This window comes from Oncorhynchus masou, chromosome 17 (assembly GCF_036934945.1).
Source record: "Oncorhynchus masou masou isolate Uvic2021 chromosome 17, UVic_Omas_1.1, whole genome shotgun sequence".
Lineage (NCBI taxonomy): Eukaryota > Metazoa > Chordata > Actinopteri > Salmoniformes > Salmonidae > Oncorhynchus > Oncorhynchus masou.
Window position 1 is genome coordinate 1,125,273 of NC_088228.1, and position 22,702 is coordinate 1,147,974.

Here is a 22,702-nt window from a genome sequence, read left to right on the forward strand (position 1 = left end):
AGGCGACTGTTTTTTAGGCTGACTTCTTTGCCTCATGATTTGTCAAATCGCGCACAATTTCTCTGTTTCACACCAGAGTGCATCACTCCTGACAGACACAAGCAAAAACTCTTTCCATAAATGTCTTTAAGCACCAGCTGTCAGAGCACTTTACAGATCACTGCACCTGTACTATCTACCTCATCCCCATGCTGGTATTTATTTATTTAGCTCCTTTGCACCCCAGTATCTCTACCTGCACATTCATCTTCTGCCGATCTCCCATTCCAGACTGAAGCCTCTGAACACCTCAACTCATATTCAATCACCGCTGTGATCCCTTCCCAACACTAAGTAGCCTTCTCATTCCCATTCCTGCTTTGTCATCTCCGTACAGTCCTCGCCTATACCATGTGTGTGTGCGCGTACCGTTGGTCCTCTTGGTCCTGGGTAACTGAAGCCAGCTCTTCCCACGTCGCCCTACAGCAGCACAGAAATCAATCGATCAGTACAGAGATCAATCAATCACAACACAGTCGAAACAGTCACATGAGGGTTCCCAAACTCGGTCCTGGGTCCGCCTGGGGGCATGTTTTGGTTTTTGCCCTGAACACTCCACATCTGATTCAAATGATCAATAGCTTGATGATTAGTTGATCATTTGAATCAGCTGTGTAGTGCTAGGGACAAAAACCCAAAACATGCCCCCCTCGAGGTCCCGATAACTTAGTTTGGGGAACCTCCTGTATTAAAGATAGAGTCACAGTCATGCATGAAGTCAACAGCAATATCAGGTTGACTTCCACAACAGCTAGAAAATCGTTAAACTTCTCTGTTGTCTTTTGCATCTCACTCATCTTTAACATCTGCATGTTTATCCTGCTCCTCGTCACTGAGTCTCAGACAAACACACACACACACACACACACACACACACACAACTACACACTCAGACAGACAGACAGACAGACAGACAGACAGACACACACAACTACACACACACTCAGACAAACACACACACACACACACAACTACACACACACTCAGACAGACACACACACACACACACACTCAGACAAACACGCACACACCTTTGGTCCTGCCAGGCCGGGGTCTCCTCTCGGTCCGGCATCACCGGGGTCGCCACGGGTACCCTGTTACACAGATAGTGGTTACCATAGCAACAGTATGATGCCATCCCCGTGGTTACTGTAAATTGCCACCATATCACCATAACATGACCATGTACACACACACATACAGGAAGACAAGAACATTAGGAAAGCATTGTGATCAGACTGGTGAAGCTATGATCTGTGACCTACGTTCTTCCCTGCTGCTCCTGAAGTACCGGGGGGCCCGCGTGGCCCCGGGAGTCCGTTGTCCCCCTTGGTTCCTTTGTTTCCCACTTCACCCGGCAGACCTCTCAGCCCCTCAGGTCCTGCCTCGCCCTGAAACACAGAAGGACAACACAGGCAGGTAGGGGGCGTGTGTGTGTCTGAGCGAGTGAAAGTGTGTGTGTGTACGCGTGCGTGTGAGAGCAAGTGTGTGTGAGCGATGTTGTGTCATACCTTGTCTCCTTTAACTCCGTCTGGTCCCGGGGTCCCCTTTGATCCAAAGTCTCCTCTTCTCCCCTACAAACACAACAACCCAACAACCATTAGAGAAACATTACACAACCGTTAAGAGACAGAAACCAGTAGACTATGGCCACAGCGTACAGACAATATTGAGACACAGAGCTAGTTTCCCTAGAACACGTTGCCTGTGGCATCATGCAGTGTTTCAGAGGGTCTCACCAGTTCTCCCTTGTCTCCTGGGCCTCCAATAGTTCCCTAGAAGAGACACACAAATTATTATGTGACATATAGTATTTTACATTGTTGTGCCAGTTAGAGTGTTGTAGTATGTGCGGAGTAGAGCTTCTTACTGGTGTTCCTTTGGCTCCAGGGAAGCCAGGCGAGCCGGGACTCCCTCTCTCACCCTGAGGAGGAGGAAGACAACAAGGTTATTTACCCTTTGACCTCTAACTTTGACCTCTAACCTTTCTATCGGGTCCCTGGCCTAACAACCAGAGAGGAGCCGTGGCGAGCAACAGAGGTCAGGGATGATCCCTCTGATGTCAGAGCTGTACGGAACACTGGGATGTAGCAAGTAACATCATATCGTGTGCAGTGACTTCCTGTTTACCTTAGGTCCAGCATCTCCCACCGGGCCGAGGGGACCTGCGCTTCCTGGTCGACCGGGATCTCCCTGGAGACACAAACACAGTGATTGTATAACTAGGGTCCAAGCAGCAAACGAGGCGTTGTAATTGTATTATTACAATTCTGTTTGATCTCAATCGCGTACCTTCTCTCCGTCTGTTCCAGGAAGTCCACCATTGCCCGCGTCTCCTGCGTGACCATCAGGTCCCTGTTGTCAGACACACACAGGGAAAATAGTGATCAATGTACACTCATTTCAACCAGATTTCAACCACAAATCAACAACATGATTTCAATGGTTGGTTTAAATGAAGTAGAATTCAGGTTTGTTGAGAACACAATTAAATATCAAGGCAATAGTGTTGCTAGTAATAGTAACATATACTAGATGTGTCACGTCTGCTCCCCCTCCTGCTCCTCCTCCCCCTCCTCCTTCTCCTCCATTACGCACTCCTGACACCATCATTACACCTGCCTTCCCTCGCATCAGCGATATTGGACTCACCTGGACTCTATCACCTGTTTATTACCTCCACTGTCTGTGTTAGTTCCCTGCTCTGTTCCCTGCTGCTGCATTGATTGATTACCTACCCTGTCTCCTGGATCTAGTCAGGTTTCTCAGAACATACCCCGTCTCCTGGATCTAGTCAGGTTTCTCAGAACATACCCTGTCTCCTGGATCTAGTCAGGTTTCTCAGAACATACCCCGTCTCCTGGATCTAGTCAGGTTTCTCAGAACATACCCTGTCTCCTGGATCTAGTCATGTTTCTCAGAACATACCCTGTCTCCTGGATCTAGTCAGGTTTCTCAGAACATACCCTGTCTCCTGGATCTAGTCAGGTTTCTCAGAACATACCCTGTCTCCTGGATCTCGTCAGGTTTCTCAGAACATACCCCGTCTCCTGGATCTAGTCAGGTTTCTCAGAACATACCCCGTCTCCTGGATCTAGTCAGGTTTCTCAGAACATACCCCGTCTCCTGGATCTAGTCAGGTTTCTCAGAACATACCCTGTCTCCTGGATCTAGTCAGGTTTCTCAGAACATATCCTGTCTCCTGGATCTAGTCAGGTTTCTCAGAACATACCCTGTCTCCTGGGTCTAGTCAGGTTTCTCAGAACATACCCTGTCTCCTGGATCTAGTCAGGTTTCTCAGAACATACCCTGTCTCCTGGATCTAGTCAGGTTTCTCAGAACATACCCCGTCTCCTGGATCTAGTCAGGTTTCTCAGAACATACCCCGTCTCCTGGATCTAGTCAGGTTTCTCAGAACATACCCTGTCTCCTGGGCCTCGTCAGGTTTCTCAGAACATACCCCGTCTCCTGGATCTAGTCAGGTTTCTCAGAACATACCCCGTCTCCTGGATCTAGTCAGGTTTCTCAGAACATATCCTGTCTCCTGGATCTAGTCAGGTTTCTCAGAACATACCCTGTCTCCTGGATCTAGTCAGGTTTCTCAGAACATACCCTGTCTCCTGGATCTAGTCAGGTTTCTCAGAACATACCCTGTTTCCTGGATCTAGTCAGGTTTCTCAGAACATACCCCGTCTCCTGGATCTAGTCAGGTTTCTCAGAACATACCCCGTCTCCTGGATCTAGTCAGGTTTCTCAGAACATACCCTGTCTCCTGGATCTAGTCAGGTTTCTCAGAACATACCCTGTCTCCTGGATCTAGTCAGGTTTCTCAGAACATACCCTGTCTCCTGGATCTAGTCAGGTTTCTCAGAACATACCCTGTCTCCTGGATCTAGTCAGGTTTCTCAGAACATACCCTGTCTCCTGGATCTAGTCAGGTTTCTCAGAACATACCCTGTCTCCTGGATCTCCTTTGCAGCCGGGAGCGCCGATGCGTCCGATCTTCCCCTTCTGTCCGTCTGTCCCGTTGCGTCCAGCGAGGCCGGCCACACCCTTCGTCCCCTCAGCGCCGATCTCTCCCTGAAAACACACACACTCAGCAATAACACAGAATCGACCTCGAGTCCCACGCTGCCAAGATCTGAAAATCAATAAATAATACCTAATGAAATATTTATCTCACCTTTTCACCAGCCAGACCGATTTCACCCTACAAGAACAGAACAGAAATCAGAACAACACAACAACAGATTACATTATTACTGGTATTACTAGTCACTATATATAAATACATAATTACTAGTATTACTAGTCACTATATATAAATACATTATTACTAGTATTACTAGTCACTATATATAAATACATTATTACTAGTCACTATATATAAATACATTATTACTAGTCACTATATATAAATACATTATTACTGGTATTGCTAGTCACTATATATAAATACATTATTACTGGTATTGCTAGTCACTATATATAAATACATTATTACTGGCATTGCTAGTCACTATATATAAATACATTATTACTAGTCACTATATATAAATACATTATTACTGGTATTGCTAGTCACTATATATAAATACATTATTACTAGTATTACTAGTCACTATATATAAATACATTATTACTAGTCACTATATATAAATACATTATTACTGGTATTACTAGTCACTATATATAAATACATTATTACTAGTCACTATATATAAATACATTATTACTAGTATTACTAGTCACTATATATAAATACATTATTACTAGTCACTATATATAAATACATTATTACTGGTATTACTAGTCACTATATATAAATACATTATTACTGGTATTACTAGTCACTATATATAAATACATTATTACTAGTCACTATATATAAATACATTATTACTGGTCACTATATATAAATACATTATTACTGGTATTACTAGTCACTATATATAAATACATTATTACTGGTATTACTAGTCACTATATATAAATACATTATTACTAGTCACTGTATATAAATACATTATTACTGGTATTACTAGTCACTATATATAAATACATTATTACTAGTATTACTAGACACTATATATAAATACATTATTACTAGTATTACTAGTCACTATATATAAATACATTATTACTAGTATTACTAGTCACTATATATAAATACATTTTTACTAGTATTACTAGTCACTATATATAAATACATTATTACTAGTCACTATATATAAATACATTATTACTAGTCACTGTATATAAATACATTATTACTGGTATTACTAGTCACTATATATAAATACATTATTACTGGTATTACTAGTCACTATATATAAATACATTATTACTAGTATTACTAGTCACTATATATAAATACATTATTACTAGTCCCTGTATATAAATACATTATTACTGGTATTACTAGTCACTATATATAAATACATTATTACTAGTCACTATATATATATACATTATTACTAGTCACTATATATAAATACATTATTACTAGTCACTATATATAAACACATTATTACTGGTATTACTAGTCACTATATATAAATACATTATTACTGGTATTACTAGTCACTATATATAAATACATTATTACTAGTCACTATATATAAATACATTATTACTAGTCACTATATATAAACACATTATTACTAGTATTACTAGTCACTATACATAAATACATTATTACTAGTCACTATACATAAATACATTATTACTAGTCACTATATATAAACACATTTTTACTAGTATTACTAGTCACTATATATAAATACATTATTAATGGTATTACTAGTCACTATATATAAATACATTACTACTGGTATTACTAGTCACTATATATAAATACATTATTACTAGTCACTATATATAAATACAGTATTACTAGTCCCTATATATAAATACATTATTACTAGTCACTATATATAAATACATTATTACTGGTATTACTAGTCACTATATATAAAAACATTATTACTAGTATTACTAGTCACTATATATAAATACATTATTACTGGTATTGCTAGTCACTATATATAAATACATTATTACTAGTATTACTAGTCACTATATATAAATACATTATTACTAGTCACTATATATAAATACATTATTACTGGTATTACTAGTCACTATATATAAATACATTATTACTAGTCACTATATATAAATACATTATTACTGGTATTACTAGTCACTATATATAAATACATTATTACTAGTCACTATATATAAATACATTATTACTGGTATTACTAGTCACTATATATAAATACATTATTACTGGTATTACTAGTCACTATATATAAATACATTATTACTAGTCACTGTATATAAATACATTATTACTGGTATTACTAGTCACTATATATAAATACATTATTACTAGTATTACTAGTCACTATATATAAATACATTATTACTAGTATTACTAGTCACTATATATAAATACATTATTACTAGTATTACTAGTCACTATATATAAATACATTATTACTAGTATTACTAGTCACTATATATAAATACATTATTACTAGTCACTATATATAAATACATTATTACTAGTCACTGTATATAAATACATTATTACTGGTATTACTAGTCACTATATATAAATACATTATTACTGGTATTACTAGTCACTATATATAAATACATTATTACTAGTATTACTAGTCACTATATATAAATACATTATTACTAGTCACTGTATATAAATACATTATTACTGGTATTACTAGTCACTATATATAAATACATTATTACTAGTCACTATATATAAATACATTATTACTAGTCACTATATATAAATACATTATTACTAGTCACTATATATAAACACATTATTACTGGTATTACTAGTCACTATATATAAATACATTATTACTGGTATTACTAGTCACTATATATAAATACATTATTACTAGTCACTATATATAAATACATTATTACTAGTCACTATATATAAACACATTATTACTAGTATTACTAGTCACTATACATAAATACATTATTACTAGTCACTATACATAAATACATTATTACTAGTCACTATATATAAACACATTTTTACTAGTATTAATAGTCACTATATATAAATACATTATTACTAGTCACTATATATAAATACATAATTACTAGTCACTATATATAAATACATTATTACTAGTCACTCTATATAAATACAGTATTACTAGTCCCTATATATAAATACATTATTACTGGTATTACTAGTCACTATATATAAAAACATTATTACTAGTATTACTAGTCACTATATATAAATACATTAATACTGGTATTACTAGTCACTATATATAAATACATTATTACTAGTCACTATATATAAATACATTATTACTAGTCACTATATATAAATACATTATTACTGGTATTACTAGTCACTATATATAAATACATTATTACTAGTATTACTAGTCCCTATATATAAATACATTATTACTAGTCACTATATATAAATACATTATTACTGGTATTACTAGTCACTATATATAAATACATTATTACTAGTATTACTAGTCACTATATATAAATACATTATTACTAGTCACTATATATAAATACATTATTACTAGTCACTATATATAAATACATTATTACTGGTATTACTAGTCACTATATATAAATGCATTATTACTGGTATTACTAGTCACTATATATACATACATTATTACTAGTCACTATATAAAAATACATTATTAATGGTATTACTAGTCACTATATATAAATACATTATTACTAGTATTACTAGTCACTATATATCAATACATAATTACTAGTCACTATATATAAATACATTATTACTAGTCACAATATATAAATACATTATTCCTGGTATTACTAGTCACTATATATAAAAACATTATTACTAGTCACTATATATAAATACATTATTACTAGTCACTATATATAAATACATTATTACTAGTATTACTAGTCACTATATATAAATACATTATTAATGGTATTACTAGTCCCTATATATAAATACATTATTACTGGTATTGCTAGTCACTATATATAAATACATTATTACTAGTCACTATATATAAATACATTATTACTAGTCACTATATATAAATACATTATTACTAGTCACTATATATAAATACATTATTACTAGTCACTATATATAAATACAGTATTACTAGTCCCTATATATAAATACATTATTACTAGTCACTATATATAAATACATTATTACTGGTATTACTAGTCACTATATATAAAAACATTATTACTAGTATTACTAGTCACTATATATAAATACATTAATACTGGTATTACTAGTCACTATATATAAATACATTATTACTAGTCACTATATATAAATACATTATTACTAGTCACTATATATAAATACATTATTACTGGTATTACTAGTCACTATATATAAATACATTATTACTAGTATTACTAGTCCCTATATATAAATACATTATTACTAGTCACTATATATAAATACATTATTACTGGTATTACTAGTCACTATATATAAATACATTATTACTAGTATTACTAGTCACTATATATAAATACATTATTACTAGTCACTATATATAAATACATAATTACTAGTCACTATATATCAATACATAATTACTAGTCACTATATATAAATACATTATTACTAGTCACTATATATAAATACATTATTACTGGTATTACTAGTCACTATATATAAATACATTATTACTGGTATTACTAGTCACTATATATACATACATTATTACTAGTCACTATATAAAAATACATTATTAATGGTATTACTAGTCACTATATATAAATACATTATTACTAGTATTACTAGTCACTATATATCAATACATAATTAGTAGTCACTATATATAAATACATTATTACTAGTCACTATATATAAATACATTATTACTAGTCACTATATATAAATACATTATTCCTGGTATTACTAGTCACTATATATAAAAACATTATTACTAGTCACTATATATAAATACATTATTACTAGTCACTATATATAAATACATTATTACTAGTATTACTAGTCACTATATATAAATACATTATTAATGGTATTACTAGTCCCTATATATAAATACATTATTACTGGTATTGCTAGTCACTATATATAAATACATTATTACTAGTCACTATATATAAATACATTATTACTAGTCACTATATATAAATACATTATTACTAGTCACTATATATAAATACATTATTACTAGTCACTATATATAAATACAGTATTACTAGTCCCTATATATAAATACATTATTACTAGTCACTATATATAAATACATTATTACTGGTATTACTAGTCACTATATATAAAAACATTATTACTAGTATTACTAGTCACTATATATAAATACATTAATACTGGTATTACTAGTCACTATATATAAATACATTATTACTAGTCACTATATATAAATACATTATTACTAGTCACTATATATAAATACATTATTACTGGTATTACTAGTCACTATATATAAATACATTATTACTGGTATTACTAGTCACTATATATAAATACATTATTACTAGTATTACTAGTCCCTATATATAAATACATTATTACTAGTCACTATATATAAATACATTATTACTGGTATTACTAGTCACTATATATAAATACATTATTACTGGTATTACTAGTCACTATATATAAATACATAATTACTAGTCACTATATATAAATACATTATTACTAGTCACTATATATAAATACATTATTACTAGTCACTATATATAAATACATTATTACTGGTATTACTAGTCACTATATATAAATACATTATTACTGGTATTACTAGTCACTATATATAAATACATTATTAATGGTATTACTAGTCACTATATATAAATACATTATTACTAGTCACTATATATAAATACATTATTAATGGTATTACTAGTCACTATATATAAATACATTATTACTAGTCACTATATATAAATACATTATTACTGGTATTACTAGTCCCTATATATAAATACATTATTACTGGTATTACTAGTCACTATATATAAATACATTATTACTGGTATTACTAGTCACTATATATAAATACATTATTACTGGTATTACTAGTCACTATATATAAGTACATTATTACTAGTCACTATATATAAATACATTATTACTAGTATTACTAGTCACTATATATAAATACATTATTACTGGTATTACTAGTCACTATATATAAATACATTATTACTAGTATTACTAGTCACTATATATAAATACATTATTACTAGTCACTATATATAAATACATTATTACTAGTCACTTTATATAAATACATTATTACTGGTATTACTAGTCACTATATATAAATACATTATTACTGGTATTACTAGTCACATTTGCATCTTTAGCATACATAATTACTGGTAGTGTGTGTGAATGGGACGAGCATGAAGCCTTACCTTGACTCCTGGTTGACCAATGGGACCCTCGATGCCGGGGTCGCCCTGTCTTCCCCTCTCCCCTTTAAGACCGGAGTTACCATTGTCTCCTTTGATCCCCTGTAACACACAAGATATTAGTGGCCTGCTTCCTTTCTGGACCTCGTAAACTGTCGAAAACAGATCCAAATGGTTGCATATCAGGCTTTGGGAAGTTCTTTTGGCATTAACATGCATTCGAAACAGGATGTTTAGGCGGTTATTCAAATTAGCCTACAGCACTGCAGTTTACAGCCCTAAACAATAGCGTAGTCACTTGATAGCAATAATACATTCCCCAATGCACTGTGTTGTCGCCCAGATAGAATAATGTTATTGTCTAAAAACAAATTAATAGACCTACAGGGTGCAGTAGGATGGTCTGTTACTAATAGACCTGGAGGGTGCAGTAGGATGGTCTGTTATTAATAGACCTGCAGGGTGCAGTAGGATGGTCTGTTACTAATAGACCTGGAGGGTCCAGTAGGATGGTCTGTTATTAATAGACCTACAGGGTGCAGTAGGATGGTCTGTTATTAATAGACCTGCAGGGTGCAGTAGGATGGTCTGTTATTAATAGACCTGGAGGGTGCAGTAGGATGGTCTGTTATTAATAGACCTACAGGGTGCAGTAGGATGGTCTGTTATTAATGCAGTAGGATGGTCTGTTATTAATCTGTTATTAATAGACCTACAGGGTGCAGTAGGATGGTCTGTTATTAATAGACCTACAGGGTGCAGTAGGATGGTCTGTTATTAATAGACCTGTAGGAGGGTGCAGTAGGATGGTCTGTTATTAATAGACCTACAGGGTGCAGTAGGATGGTCTGTTATTAATAGACCTACAGGGTGCAGTAGGATGGTCTGTTATTATGGTCTGTTATAGACCTGCAGGGTGCAGTAGGATGGTCTGTTATTAATAGACCTACAGGGTGCAGTAGGATGGTCTGTTATTAATAGACCTAGGGTGCAGTAGGATTAGTAGGATGGTCTGTTATTAATAGACCTACAGGGTGCAGTAGGATGGTCTGTTATTAATAGACCTACAGGGTCCAGTAGGATGGTCTGTTATTAATAGACCTACAGGGTGCAGTAGGATGGTCTGTTATTAATAGACCTACAGGGTCCAGTAGGATGGTCTGTTATTAATAGACCTACAGGGTGCAGTAGGATGGTCTGTTATTAATAGACCTACAGGGTGCAGTAGGATGGTCTGTTATTAATAGACCTAGGGTGCATGGGTGCAGGGTAGGATGGTCTGTTATTAATAGATGGTCCTACAGGGTGCAGTAGGATGGTCTGTTATTAATAGACCTACAGGGTAGTAGGATGGTCTGTTATTAATAGACCTACAGGGTGCAGTAGGAGGGACCTACAGGGCAGTAGGATGGTCTATTATTAATAGACCTACAGGGTGCAGTAGGATGGTCTGTTATAATAGACCTGCAGGGTGCAGTAGGATGGTCTGTTATTAATAGACCTACAGGGTCCAGTAGGATGGTCTGTTATTAATAGACCTACAGGGTGCAGTAGGGTTATTAATAGACCTGCAGGGTGCAGTAGGATGGTCTGTTATTAATAGACCTACAGGGTGCAGTAGGATGGTCTGTTATTAATAGACCTGCAGGGTGCAGTAGGATGGTCTGTTATTAATAGACCTACAGGGTGCAGTAGGATGGTCTGTTATTAATAGACCTGCAGGGTGCAGTAGGATGGTCTGTTATTAATAGACCTGTTAGGATTAATAGACCTACAGGGTGCAGTAGGATGGTCTGTTATTAATAGACCTACAGGGTGCAGTAGGATGGTCTGTTATTAATAGACCTACAGGGTGCAGGGTAGACCAGTAGGATGGTCTGTTATTAATAGATGGTCTACAGGGTGCAGTAGGATGGTCTGTTATTAATAGACCTACAGGGTGCAGTAGGATGGTCTGTTATTAATAGACCTACAGGGTGCAGTAGGATGGTCTGTTATTAATAGACCTACAGGGTGCAGTAGGATGGTCTGTTATTAATAGACCTGCAGGGTGCAGTAGGATGGTCTGTTAGGATGGTCTGTTATTAATAGACCTACAGGGTGCAGTAGGATGGTCTGTTATTAATAGACCTACAGGGTGCAGTAGGATGGTCTGTTATTAATAGACCTACAGGGTGCAGTAGGATGGTCTGTTATTAATAGACCTGCAGGGTGCAGTAGGATGGTCTGTTATTAATAGACCTACAGGGTGCAGTAGGATGGTCTGTTATAATAGACCTACAGGGTGCAGTAGGATGGTCTGTTATTAATAGACCTACAGGGTGCAGTAGGATGGATGGTCTGTTATTAATAGACCTAGACCAGGGTGCAGTAGGATGGTCTGTTATTGCAGTAGGATGGTCTGTTATTAATAGACCTGCAGGGTGCAGTAGGATGGTCTGTTATTAATAGACCTACAGGGTGCAGTAGGATGGTCTGTTATTAATAGACCTACAGGGTGGGATGGTCAGTAGGATGGTCTGTTGTTTAATAGACCTGCAGTAGGAGGGTGCAGTGCAGTAGGATGGTCTGTTACAGGGTGCAGTAGGATTAATAGACCTACAGGGTGCAGTAGGATGGTCTGTTATTAATAGACCTACAGGGTGCAGTAGGATGGTCTGTTATAATAGACCTACAGTAGGATGGTCTGTTATTAATAGACCTACAGGGTGCAGTAGGATGGTCTGTTATTAATAGACCTACAGGGTGCAGTAGGATGGTCTGTTATAATAGACCTGCAGGGTGCAGTAGGATGGTCTGTTATTAATAGACCTGCAGGGTGCAGTAGGATGGTCTGTTATAATAGACCTGCAGGGTGCAGTAGGATGGTCTGTTATTAATAGATTCCAGTAGGATGGTCTGTTATTAATAGACCTACAGGGTGCAGTAGGATGGTCTGTTATAATAGACCTCAGGGTGCAGTAGGATGGTCTGTTTTATCATTAGGATGGTCTGTTATTAATAGACCTACAGGGTGTAGGATGGTCTGTTATTTAGACCGCAGGGTGCAGTAGGATGGTCTGAAACCAGCAGTAGGATGGTCTGTTATTAATAGACCTACAGGGTGCAGTAGGATGGTCTGTTATTAATAGACCTACAGGGTCAGTAGGATGGTCTGTAGACCTACAGGGTGCAGTAGGATGGTCTGTTATTAATAGACCTGTCAGTAGGATGGTCTGTCTGTAGGATGGTCTGTTATAATCAGGGTGCAGTAGGATGGTCTGTAGACCTACAGGGTGCAGTAGGATGGTCTGTAATAGACCTACAGGGTGCTGTAGGATGGTCTGTAGGATGGTCTGTAGGATGGTCTGTAATAGACCTACAGGGTGCAGTAGGATGGTCTGTTATAATAGACCTACAGGGTGCAGTAGGATGGTCTGTTATTAATAGACCTACAGGGTGCAGTAGGATGGTCTGTTATAATAGACCTACAGGGTGCAGTAGGATGGTCTGTTATTAATAGACCTACAGGGTCCAGTAGGATGGTCTGTTATTAATAGACCTACAGGGTGCAGTAGGATGGTCTGTTATTAATAGACCTGCAGGGTGCAGTAGGATGGTCTGTTATTAATAGACCCTCTGTTATTAATCTGCAGTAGGACAGTAGGATGGTCTGTTATTAATAGACCTACAGGGTGCAGTAGGATGGTCTGTTATAATAGACCTACAGGGTGCAGTAGGATGGTCTGTTATTAATCTGGAGGATGGTAGGATGGTCTGTTATTAATAGACCAGGGAGGGTGCAGTAGGATGGTCTGTTATTAATAGACCTTCAGGGTTGTAGGATGGTCTGTTAACATGGGAGAAACAGAGGATGGTCTGTTATCAATAGACCTCAGGGAGAGACAGGATGGTCTGTTATAATAGACCTCAGGGTGCAATCAGGATCAATCAATCAACCTCAGGGAGAGAGGATGGTCTGTTATAATAGACCTACAATCAATAGGATGGTCTGTTATTAATAGACCAATCAGGGTGCAGAGGATGGTCTGTTATAATAGACCTGCAGGGTGGTAGGAGTTATAATAGACCTACACAGATGGTAGAGGATGGTCTGTTATTAATAAATCAATCAGGGTCAGTAGGATGGTCTGATAGACATCTAGACCTGCAGGGTAGTAGGATCAATGCAGGGTGCAAATGGTCTGTTATAATAGATGCAGGGTGCAGTAGGATGGTCTGTGATCCCACATTATTAATCAATACAGCGTTATGTATATTCATGTATAGTTTATCTAGTCCTTGGTGTGGATGGCCCTTTAATCAGAAATCAATCAATCTGTCTGTCTGTCTGTCTGTCTGTCTGTCTGTCTGTCTGTCTGTCTAAACAGTGTGTCTGTGTGTCTGTGTGTGTGTGTCAACCTTCTGTCCTCTGTGTCCTTTGGGACCAGGAGGTCCTTCTGTCTCTAGACAAAGCACTAACATGGGAGAAACAGAGATATCAGGAATCAATCAATCAGGGAAGACAGAGACATCTAGTATCAATCAATCAATCAATCAGGGGAGACAGAGACATCTAGTATCAATCAATCAATCAATCAGGGAGAGACAGAGACATCTAGTATCAATCAATCAATCAATCAATCAATCAATCAATCAAACAGGGATAAACAGAGATATCTAGTATCAATCAATCAATCAGACATGGATAAACAGAGATATCTAGTATCAATCAATCAATCAGACAGGGATAAACATAGATATCTAGTATCAATCAATCAATCAATTAATCAATAATCAAACCTCTAATGTATGTATATATATATATATATATATATATATATACTACATGATCAAAAGTATATGGACACCTGCTCATCAAACATCTCATTCCAAAATCATGGGCATTAATATGGAGTTGGTCCCTCCTTTGTTGCTATTAACAGCCTCCACTCTTCTGGGAAGGCTTTCCACTAGATGTTGGAACATTGCTGCTATAACAGCCTCCACTCTTCTGGGAAGGCTTTCCACTAGATGTTGGAAGATTGCTGCGGGGACTTGCTTCCATTCAGCCACAAGAGCATTAGTGAGGTCGGACACTGATGTTGGGCGATGAGGCCTGGCTCGCAGTCGGCGTTCCAATTCATCCCAAAGGTGTTCGATGAAGTTGAGGTCAGGGCTCTGTGCAGGCCATTCAAGTTCTTCCACACCGATCTCGACAAAACATTTCTGTATGGACCTCGCTTTTTGCATGGGGGCATCGTCATGCTGAAACAGCAAAGGGCCTTCCCCAAACTGTTGCCACAAAGTTGGAAGCACAGAATCATCTAGAATGTCATTGTATACTGTAGTGTTAAGATTTCCCTTCACTGGAACTAAGGGCCCAGAGCCATGAAAAACAGCCCCAGAACATTATTCCTCCTCCACCAAACTTTACAGTTGGTACTATGCATTGGGGCAGGTAGCGTTCTCCTGGCATCCGCCAAAACCCAGTTTTGTCAGCCAGACTGTCAGATTGTAAAACGTGATTCATCACTCCAGAGAACGTGTTTCCGATACTTGGCGTTCGGCATGGTGATCTGGGGCTTGTGTGCGGCTGCTCGGGCCATGGAAACCCATTTCATGAAGCTCGCGACAAACAGTTCTTGTGCTGACGTTGCTTCCAGAGGCGTTTTGGAACTCGGTAGTGAGTGTTGCAACCGAGGACAGACAATTCTTTACATGCTTCAGTACTCGGTGGTCCGGTTCTGTGAGCTTGTGTGGCCTACCACTTCGTGGCTGAGCCGTTGTTGCTCCTAGACGTTTCTACTTCAAAGTAACAGCACTTACAGTTGACCAGGGCAGCTCTAGCAGGGCAGAAATTTGACTAACTGACTTGTTGGAAAGGTGGCATCCTATGACGGTGCCATGTTGAAAAACACTGAGCTCTTCAGTAAGGCCCATTCTACTGTCAATGTTTGTCTATGGAGATTGCATGGCTGTGTACTTAATTTTATACACCTGTCAGCAACGAGTGTAGCAGAAATAGCCGAATCCACTCATTTGAATTGGTGTCCACATACTTTGGATATATTGTGTGTATAGTGATATGTCACCATGGTAACAGTGATATTGTTGTCCTCAGTCTCACCTCCTGATAGGCCAGATGGGTCTGGAAAAAGGAAAATACAGAGTTTAAATATTAAACTATAGTACGTCATCATCACAGTGTGTGTGTGTTACCATGGTCTTGATGATGCGGTCTGTGTGTCCATGGTCTTGATGATGGTCTATAATGTCCAGCTGTATGTGTGTGTGTGTGTGTGTGTGTGTGTGTGTGTGTTACCATGGTCTTGATGATGCGGTCTATAGTGTCCAGCTGTATAACAGTGTGTGTGTGTGTGTGTGTGTGTGTGTGTGTGTGTGTGTGTTACCATGGTCTTGATGATGCGGTCTATAGTGTCCAGCTGTATAACAGTGTGTGTGTGTGTGTGTGTGTGTGTGTGTGTGTGTGTGTGTGTGTGTGTGTGTGTGTGTGTGTGTGTGTGTGTTACCATGGTCTTGATGATGCGGTCTATAGTGTCCAGCTGTATAACAGGCTTGTTGCCACTGAGGTCGACAGCCAGGAAGTCTTTTCTGTAGACGTTGGCCGGAGGTCTTGATCAGATGCGGTCCACGTTCAGTGTCCAGCCACAAACATTCTGATGCCCTGTGTGTGTGTGTGCCGTCACCTTGTGTTACCATGGTTTCCTGTCACGTGATGCGGTAATGACGATAGTGTCCAGTGCCCTGGGGTAAGGCAGCGTGTCATTTCCTGTGTCATGTTGGCGAGGGCGCAGTCGATGTAGGTTCCCTTACCAAGATGTATACCCCTCACCCCCTGAAAGAACAACAACAACAGTTACTGTATCCCCTGAAACAACAACAACACAGTTACTGTATCCCCCTGAAACAACAACAACAACAGTTACTGTATCCCCTGAAACAACAACAACAACAGTTACTGTATCCCCTCAGACAACAACAGTTACTGTATCCCCCTGAAACAACCACGTTACTACTGTATCCCCCTGAAACAACAACAACAACAGTTACTGTATGAAACAACAACAACAACAGTTACTGTATCCCCCTGAAACAACAACAGTTACTGTATCCCCTGAAACAACAACAACAACAGTTACTGTATCCCCCTGAAACAACAACAACAACAACAACAGTTACTGTATCCCCCTGAAACAACAACAACAACAACAGTTACTGTATCCCCCTGAAACAACAACAACAACAGTTACTGTATCCCCCATGAAACAACAACAACAACAACAGTTACTGTATCCCCCTGAAACAACAACAACAACAACAGTTACTGTATCCCCCTGAAACAACAACAACAACAGTTACTGTATCCCCCTGAAACAACAACAACAGTTACTGTATCCCCCTGAAACAACAACAACAACAGTTACTGTATCCCCCTGAAACAACAACAACAACAGTTACTGTATCCCCCTGAAACAACAACAACAACAGTTACTGTATCCCCCTGAAACAACAACAACAACAACAGTTACTGTATCCCCCTGAAACAACAACAACAACAACAGTTACTGTATCCCCCTGAAACAACAACAACAACAGTTACTGTATCCCCCTGAAACAACAACAACAACAGTTACTGTATCCCCCTGAAACAACAACAACAACAGTTACTGTATCCCCCTGAAACAACAACAGTTACTGTATCCCCCTGAAACAACAACAACAACAGTTACTGTATCCCCCTGAAACAACAACAACAACAGTTACTGTATCCCCCTGAAACAACAACAACAGTTACTGTATCCCCCTGAAACAACAACAACAACAACAACAGTTACTGTATCCCCCTGAAACAACAACAACAACAACAGTTACTGTATCCCCCTGTGCTACGTGCGTGTGCGTGTGTGTGTGTGTGTGTGCTACGTGCGTGTGAGTGTGTGCTACGTGCGTGTGAGTGTGTGTGTGTGTGCTACGTGCGTGTGTGTGTGTGCTACGTGTGTGTGTGCATGTGCGTGTGTGCTACGTGCGTGTGTGTGTGCTACATGCGTGTGTGTGTGTGCTACATGCGTGTGTGTGTGCTACATGCGTGTGTGTGTGTGCTACATGCGTGTGTGCGTGTACATGTGCTACGTGTGTGTGTGCTACATGCGTGTGTGTGTGTGCTACATGCGTGTGTGTGTGTGCTACATGCGTGTGTGTGTGTGCTACATGCGTGTGTGTGTGTGCTACATGCGGCGTGTGTGTGCTACATGCGGCGTGTGTGTGCTACATGCGTGTGTGTGTGTGCTACATGCATGTGTGTGTGTGCTACATGCGTGTGTGTGTGTGCTACATGCGTGTGTGTGTGTGCTACATGCGTGTGTGTGTGTGCTACATGCGTGCATGTGTGTGTGCTACGTGTGTGTGAGTGTGCGTGTGAGTGTGTGTGAGTGTGTGTGTGTGTGTGTGTGTGTGTGTGTGTGCTACGTGTGTGTGAGTGTGCGTGTGAGTGCGTGTGTGTGTGTGCTACATGCGTGTGTGTGTGCTACATGCGTGTGTGTGCTACGTGCGTGTGAGTGTGTGTGTGTGTGTGTGCTACGTGCCTGTGTGTGTGTGTGTGTGCTACGTGTGTGTGTGTGCTACATGCGTGCGTGTGTGTGTGTGAGTGTGTGTGTGTGTGCTACGTGCGCGTGTGTGTGTGAGTTAGACCCACCTGGATGAAGGCGTCCTTGGCCTGTATACGGCTGAAGACCTGTTGTCTCTGGGAGAAGTGTAGTCCTCCTAACTGCCATCTGATCTGGACCAGACCTTTATAGTCAGCATCCTCCAGACGCTCTGCAAAACGCTCTGTAAACATCTGCACACACATCAGGGAGGAGGTTAGACATCCATCCATCCATCCATCCATCCATCCATCTATCTATCTATCTATCTATCTATCTATCTATCTATCTATCTATCTATCTATCTATCTAACAAAAAGCTCTGTAAACATCTGCACACACATCAGGGAGGAGGGGTTAGACATCCATCCATCTATCTACTGTATCTATCTATCTATCTATCTATCTATCTATCTATCTATCTATCTATCTATCTATCTATCTATCTATCTATCTATCTATCTATCTATCTATCTATCTACAGTGCCTTGCGAAAGTATTAGGCCCCTTGAACTTTGCGACCTTTTGCCACATTTCAGGCTTCAAACATAAAGATATAAAACTGTATTTTTTTGTGAAGAATCAACAACAAGTGGGACACAATCATGAAGTGGAACGACATTTATTGGATATTTCAAACTTTTTAACAAATCAAAAACTGAAAAATTGGCCGTGCAAAATTATTCAGCCCCTTTGCTTTCAGTGCAGCAAACTCTCTCCAGAAGTTCAGTGAGGATCTCTGAATGATCCAATGTTGACCTAAATGACTAATGATGATAAATACAATCCACCTGTGTGTAATCAAGTCTCAGATATTCTCAGAGGTCCGTTAAAAGCGTAGAGAGCATCATGAAGAACAAGGAACACACCAGGCAGGTCCGAGATACTGTTGTGAAGAAGTTTAAAGCTGGATTTGGATACAAAATATTTCCCAAGCTTTAAACATCCCAAGGAGCACTGTGCAAGCGATAATATTGAAATGGAAGGAGTATCAGACCACTGCAAATCTACCAAGACCTGGCCGTCCCTCTAAACTCTCAGCTCATACAAGGAGAAGACTGATCAGAGATGCAGCCAAGAGGCCCATGATCACTCTGGATGAACTGCAGAGATCTACAGCTGAGGTGGGAGACTCTGTCCATAGGACAACAATCAGTCGTATATTGCACAAATCTGGCCTTTATGGAAGAGTGGCCAGAAGAAAGCCATTTCTTAAAGATATCCATAAAAAGTGTTGTTTAAAGTTTGCCACAAGCCACCTGGGAGACACACCAAACATGTGGAAGAAGGTGCTCTGGTCAGATGAAACCAAAATTGAACTTTTTGGCAACAATGCAAAATGTTATGTCTGGCGTAAAAGCAACACAGCTCATCACCCTGAACACACCATCCCCACTGTCAAACATGGTGGTGGCAGCATCATGTTTTGGGCCTGCTTTTCTTCAGCAGGGACAGGGAAGATGGTTAAAATTGATGGGAAGATGGATGGAGCCAAATACAGGACCATTCTGGAAGAAAACTTGATGGAGTCTGCAAAAGACCTGAAACTGGGACGGAGATTCGTCTTCCAACAAGACAATGATCCAAAACATAAAGCAAAATCTACAATGGAATGGTTCAAAAATAAACATATCCAGGTGTTAGAATGGCCAAGTCAAAGTCCAGACCTGAATCCAATCGAGAATCTGTGGAAAGAACTGAAAACTGCTGTTCACAAATGCTCTCCATCCAACCTCACTGAGCTCGAGCTGTTTTGCAAGGAGGAATGGGAAAAAATGTCAGTCTCTCCATGTGCAAAACTGATAGAGATATACCCCAAGCGACTTACAGCTGTAATCGCAGCAAAAGGTGGCGCTACAAAGTATTAACTTAAGGTGGCTGAATAATTTTGCACGCCCAATTTTATTTTTTATCAATTCTATCTATCTATCTATCTATCTATCTATCTATCTATCTATCTATCTATCTATCTATCTATCTATCTATCTATCTATCTATCTATCTATCTATCTATCTAACTAACAAAAAGCTCTGTAAACATCTGCACACACATCAGGGAGGAGGAGGGGTTAGACATCCATCCATCTATCTACTCTATCTATCTATCTATCTATCTATCTATCTATCTATCTATCTATCTATCTATCTATCTATCTATCTATCTATCTATCTATCTATCTATCTATCTATCTATCTATCTATCTATCTATCTATCTATGCTATCTATCTACAGTGCCTTGCGAAAGTATTAGGCCCCCTTGAACTTTGCAACCTTTTGCCACATTTCAGGCTTCAAACATAAAGATATAAAACTGTATTTTAGTAGTAGTTGTAGTAGTAGGAACCATTATAATATAGTTTAATGCTCTCCACCAGTGATCCAGGGGGAGTTGGGGGACATTATAATATAGTTGTAGTAGTAGGAACCTTAATGCTCTCCACCAGTGATCCAGGGGGAGGGGGACATTATAATATAGTTGTAGTAGGAACCTTAATGCTCTCCACCAGTGATCCAGGGGGAGGGGGACATTATAATATAGTTGTAGTAGTAGGAACCTTAATGCTCTCCACCAGTGATCCAGGGGGAGGGGGACATTATAATATAGTTGTAGTAGTAGGAACCTTAATGCTCTCCACCAGTGATCCAGGGGAGGATCCAGGGGGAGGTTGGGACATTATAATATAGTTGTAGTAGGAACCTTAATGCTCTCCACCAGTGATCCAGGGGGAGGGGGACATTATAATATAGTTGTAGTAGTAGGAACCTTAATGCTCTCCACCAGTGATCCAGGGGGGGGTAGGAACCTTAATTCTCCACCAGTGATCCAGGGGGAGGGGGACATTATAATATAGTTGTAGTAGGAACCTTAATGCTCTCCACCAGTGATCCAGGGGGAGGGGGACATTATAATATAGTTGTAGTAGTAGGAACCTTAATGCTCTCCACCAGTGATAGTAGGGGGGAGTGATCCAGGGGGGATATAATATAGTTGTATAGGAACCTTAATTCTCCACCAGTGATCCAGGGGGAGGGGGACATTATAATATAGTTGTAGTATGAATAACACCAGTGACAGGGGGAGGGGGACATTATAATATAGTTAGGGAACTTAATGCTCTAATCCAGGGGGAGGGGGACACACACCAGTGATTAGGGGGGTATAATACATGATAACTTAATGCTCTCCACCAGTGATCCAGGGGAGGTTCTTAGGGCATGGTCTCATGTTAACACTATAGGACACTCATGTTAGGACACATGATAACACACACACGTTAGGGCACATGTTAGGGCACATGATAACACACACACGTTAGGGCACATGGTAACACACACGCGTTAGGACACATGATAACACACACGCGTTAGGGCACATGATAACACACACACACACATGGTTAGGGCACATGGTAACACACACACGTTAGGGCACATGATAACACACACACACGTTAGGGCACATGGTAACACACACACGTTAGGGCACATGATGACACACACACGTTAGGGAACATGGTAACACACACACGTTAGGGCACATGGTAACACACACACGTTAGGACACATG

The 22,702-nt window shown here is 38.5% G+C and overlaps 1 pseudogene; it reads right to left on the reverse strand.

Moving 5' to 3' along the window:
* Positions 1 to 22,702, reverse strand: part of LOC135558072 (collagen alpha-2(VI) chain-like) — a 48,801-nt pseudogene that overhangs the window by 20,357 nt on the left and 5,742 nt on the right.